We start from the raw sequence: 5,473 nt of genomic DNA, 5'->3' as shown, positions 1-5,473 counted from the left end.
ATATATATATATATATATATATATATATATATATATATATATGGTATGTGTGTGGTGTGAAAACAAATATTAATAATTAAGTAGGAATAAAAGAATTGGTATTCCTATTGGTGCTTCCCTCTGCCAGGGCTATCAAGAAAAGCTAGAATATCTGCCAAATTGTTGCCACTGAAACCCCTCTTGTCTATTTATTGTTACCGACACTGCAGAAAGACACAGTGTATTCCTCCCACAAGAGCTGATACTTGAAGAGAACAGTACTTCCCATCATCTTCGAGAAGAGTTGTGGACCCTTTGTCACAGAAGATACCATGGCCACTAGGGGACATGTTTTCTAAGAGACTCTGGCAATCCTCTGCCAAGTAAGAATAGCCAGGACCTTTTCACTGCCCTTTTTAGAAACTGCCCAAATCTTGTCAAATCCTCCCGTTTCCTGTCTTAAGGGATTGCCACCTGTAGTCATTGCTGCTACCACTTCAGCATCTGCAAAAGGTGCTTCTCTACTCTCTGGGTTGACAAGAAAGAGTCACCACCAAGATCATAATCTCTCAAAACAAACTAAGAGAAAGGCTTTTCTATGGCAACACTTGCTTTCCGTTTAGCAACCCAAAGCCCCTGGGGCAAAAGAACACAATGGCTCGGCTGCTTTCTTGGAAGGGGAAGGGGAAAACACTGGTTAGCAATGAAAAACAAAGCACAGGTCTGTTCTGCAGTGCAGTGGGGAAAGAGCACTTAAGTATTTGGGGCAAGGGGAGAAAGTTAATCAAAGAGTATAAAGTACAACTAGGAGTGATAAGGTTTGAGATCTATGGCATAGCAACAGACAGCACAGTCAATAACAAATAATAATGTATTTCATATTTCAAAATACTTGATATATTTCAAGTGTGTGACTACAAAAAGTGGCAAGAAATTGAAGAGATATGCTAATCAGCTAGCCATTCCACACTGTATATAAATATAGACATCACATAGCATCCATAAAATACATAATTATAACATTAATTATAAATATGTGCACTTCAATACTCCAATACAAGCATACACATACATTAAAAGCATAAATACAGAAGGGTATATATGCATGTATAAAATTATGTTTATGAAACAATTTACAGAGTGCTGTGAAAAATGAGGTTTTTGTTGTGACCGAGCTTTTATTAAAAGAACCTGCTGCATCCTCTCTCTCCACTCCGGTACCCTTGCCTTTGAACTGCATTCCAAACACAGGGGAAAACATGTTTATAAAACTGCAAAGGTCAAGACCAGTAATGGAAATTGATTTTACATGCTCAGCAAAGTGTTTTTAAAAACCGTGGAACAGTACAAGGGGAAAAAGAAATCTATTTAATTACTCGACGGCCTTCTGTTGTCCATTAAAAAGGCTCCAGGATAGTCTACTACCCTGAATCAACATAACATAAATCCTTCCCGTTAAAGAAGTTCTTAGAGGTGGCGCGGGATGACCTCTCTGAAGAGGTGAAAACTCCGGAGGATGAATTCAAACAGAGAAGAGTGATCCTTACACCAAGACAAGCTCTTTCCATTCAATGTTTTTAATCACCCAGAAATTTTCACTTGTCGTTCTGCCTGCTCCCTGAGCACCATGCTCTTTGAACTTGTATTTTTCTCCCTTCACTTTCTCTTTGATGAGATAATGGAGAAAAAAAAATCAATAGCCCCTGCTTCAGGAACAATTATGGTCTATTTTTTACCTATAATTTTTGTCTATCTTATTCAACACTAATTTTTTCTCTATATCAAAAAAAAAATCACGTTTTAAAATAAGATTTTACTGTTAAGAACTTACTACATTTTAAAGTCTTACCCTTTTAGATGGGATCTAAGGACACAAATTAGTTTTAAAGAGCTGTGGTTGTGAGTGACTAGTTGGCTATGCAAGAAAGGATATATCCTGAACAACAGGTCAATAGGCAAAGCAGTCCCCAGGGACAGCGTCCTAGGGATGTCAGACTGCTTGTCCTTCTATAGATCACTGTACTCGTGCAATCATTATTCAATTAATTGAAATGTCTGAAGTACACAGTCAGGCACTACGTATATGAATTTTAGTCATGTATCCAAATCAGCTGCAATTCATTAATCATGCATGAACTGTAATATGTAACACCTAGGCAAGGAGAACAACATGGGAACCGTGACAAATGGCTCCTGCTACAACTATTAGTTTGAAAGGCATAAGAGTTGCAGGTTGATTGACTTTATCATAACTGTCCTACCAAACTAAGTTTTCACCTAAGATAATGCTACTTGGGTTGCTTATCTCAATTGGAGATTATCTTTTCTGACTCTTTCCCATGTGACCCACTGAAATGACACCCACTTCCTGGACATCATCCCAAGCCTGAGAGTTACCATCTATTTTTCCAGAGGACAGTTTCCAGCCATTTCTATTTAAACACTCTGTGGGTTTGTATATGCTTGGCCCAGGGAGTGGCACTATTAACAGGTGTGCCACTGTGGGAATGGGCTTAAACACTCTCATCCTAGCTGCCTGGAAGCCAGTCTTCCACTAGCAGCCTTCAGATGAAGATGTAGAACTCTCAGCTCTGCCTGCACCATGCCTGCCTGGATGCTGCCACATTCCTGCCTCAATGATAATGGACTGAACCTCTGAACCTGTAAGCCAGCCCCAATTAAAGGTTGTCCTTTATGAGACTTGCCTTGGTCACGGTGTCGGCTCACAGCATTAAAACCCTAAGACAAACACCCTCAAAATGTTATACTGCTCTTTCCAAATTCATGAATCGGGCCTCTCAGCTGCTCGTGACTTCCTGTCAAGCTCTGACTTTCTTTGATACTGTCATTCTTCCACGTGAAGATGAAAACTGCTGTGCCAAAAGGCAGCAGGCCAGGTCCCTAAGCCCAGCCTTTGTCACCTTTACATGTCTCATTAGACTGAGGCTCTTAAACCGAAGTGGCTCTCCTGGATTAACTAGATAGTGCTCAGTGCAGGCACACGTGTCCTCATCAGTAAAAGGCCAAGAGAGCTCTGACACAAGTGGAGGTGGTACCAGGGAGATAAAATGAAAAGGGACAAGGACATGTTGCCCTTGGTGATTGGAGTAATGCGGCCACAAGCCCTGCAATACTGGCAGCTGCTGAGAGCATCAGGAACAGACTCTTCCCAGCAGCCTCTAGAGAAAGCTGATGGCTTTTGACTGCAGCCCACTGATACTCACTCTTGACTTCTGGCCTCCAAAACCCTGACAGAATAAACCGTCAAATCACATCCAGAGAACAACTCATGTGATAAACCTCAAAGATATCACAGAATGGAAATTCGTTATCATCTTTCGCTCTGGTTTGTTTCTTATCTCAGAGGGCAGGAGCTCAAGTGTTTGCCTAGAATTGAAAGGGGGGTATGGGCTGGGGAGGCCACAGAGCCAAAAGTGGTATCAGGAAAGTGGTAAAAAGTAGTAAATCAATAGCTAGGAGCAGGGCCGGGTGAGACTGTAAATATATTAAGGTCAGAGCATACGAAACTTCCAGGGCTCATAAAGACAAAAGAAAAAGTATCCCTGGTGTCTTAGTTAGGGTTTTGCTGCTGTGAGCAGACACCACGACCAAAGCAACTCTTACAAGGATAACATTTAGTTGAGGCTGGCTTACAGGTTCATGTGTTCAGTCCATTATCATCAAGGAAGGAACATGGTGGCATCCAGGCAGGTATGGTTCAGGAGGAGCTGGGAGTTCTACATCTTCATCTGAAGGATGCTAGCAGGATACTGGCATCCAGTTAGCTAGGATGAGGGTCTTAAAGCCCAAGCCCACATTGACAACAAGGCCACACCTCCAAATAGTGCCACTCCCTGGACCAAGCATATTCAAACCATGAAACCAAGGGTCAATGGAAGTCATGTGACTCTGCCCAGGCCCCCCTGGGGGGCGGGGAAGGCAATAGAAGACAAAAAGGCCACACTGAAGAGAGAGGTCTTTAAGAAAATTTTATGAACTGATAGTAAGTTGAAGAAAGCATAAACCTAGAGGTTGAGATAAGTAAAGGAGAACGGAAGCATGGGTTTGCAAAAATAGAACAAGTTTAGACAATGATGACTTCTGGGGACGTGCTTATGAGAGGCAAGAGTCCAAATGGTGGAGAAAAGGAAGTCACACATGGAAGTGATCCCGTGGGATGCCAGGAACTAGAAGAGCAGGATTCCAAACGGACCAAAACCTAAACATAAGCATAATGTGTGTACAAATCATGAGACTTCTAGAATAAACAAAAAAATTTAAGATTTACCCCCAAATAAGGAAAATACAAAACATGACATGCAATACCAGTAGCAAAATCAAAAGACTGATAAACTTCAATAAACAAGGGGAAAATGTCACTGGAGACAAGAAGACACCTCATTTTGAGTTGCTCAGAGGTTACACGTTCCCATTGCTGCCTCTGCCCCATGTCTTCCTGCACCAGCCCCATAAAAAGTGTTTTCCTTCTTCCCTTCCTCCACCTAGCGGCAGCCTCTGTGACCCCTGCCCCTTCCCTTTAATAAGCCTCCCACAGGAGGCCTGTTGCCCTGTGTGATTTTGTTGGAATTCACGGCTTGGTTTCATCACATACGATATTAAGCATTTTAAAAGATGTTCGATCTCATTCAGAGCAGGAAAACAGCTGTTAAATAATATGTTGAAATACCATGAAACATTCAACCAATCACAGTGAGTGATACAGTAATACAGCAGTGTTGATGACTAAGAAACTTGCCAGACAAGGTTGGGAGAATGTCCTTCCATGCAGATAGTGAACATTACCTAGGAATACTTTTCTGGCAACAAAGACACGAGTTTTTAAAACCCTCTTTCTGCTGGAAATTTGTGCTAAGCATCTAGAAGAAATGTGACATCACCACCAGTGAATAGCACATGGTGGCCCCGCACTGCTACATTAAGCATTAGCAAGATGGGACTAATGCTAATTATTGGCTTCTCAGGGTCTTAGGGCCGAGCTGATACTAAGCCCACAGAACCTTTTAGCAGCCATCTCTTCCCATATACCATTTCCTCAGACACTTCTGTTCTATTTTCTTCCTTATTCTGCTATGGACTCCCTTCCAGCTCTTAAACTATTTCAACGTCAGTTGGAAGCAAGAGCAATATTAAGGGAAAGCTGGGGTAATTGAGGGTAGTTGATGTGTTTATAAAAAGATAAAGAGTAGCCAGAGGAGAGGTGTCTGTCTGCCTGGGAGGGATCTCAGTGCCTGAGCTGGGAAGAGAGCCATCTTTGCTCCGGTGTTTTGCCAGGGAGAGGGCAGCCTGCAGAAGCAACACAGCTTCTGGGAAAGATCCCGTTTCTGGCTCCAGACATACGGTCACCTTCCCTGCCAGAGGAGAGGTGTCTGCCCAGAAGGGCTCTCACTGCCTGAGCTGGTAAGGGAGCCATCTTTGCTCCAGTTCGCCTAGGCTCCAGTCTGCACTGGTGAGAGTGTGGACCGCAGAAGCTACA

This window comes from Mus pahari, chromosome 12 (genome assembly GCF_900095145.1).
Source record: "Mus pahari chromosome 12, PAHARI_EIJ_v1.1, whole genome shotgun sequence".
NCBI classification, from domain to species: domain Eukaryota; kingdom Metazoa; phylum Chordata; class Mammalia; order Rodentia; family Muridae; genus Mus; species Mus pahari.
The sequence above is the reverse complement of the archived record's forward strand: the minus strand, read 5'-3'. Positions refer to the sequence as shown.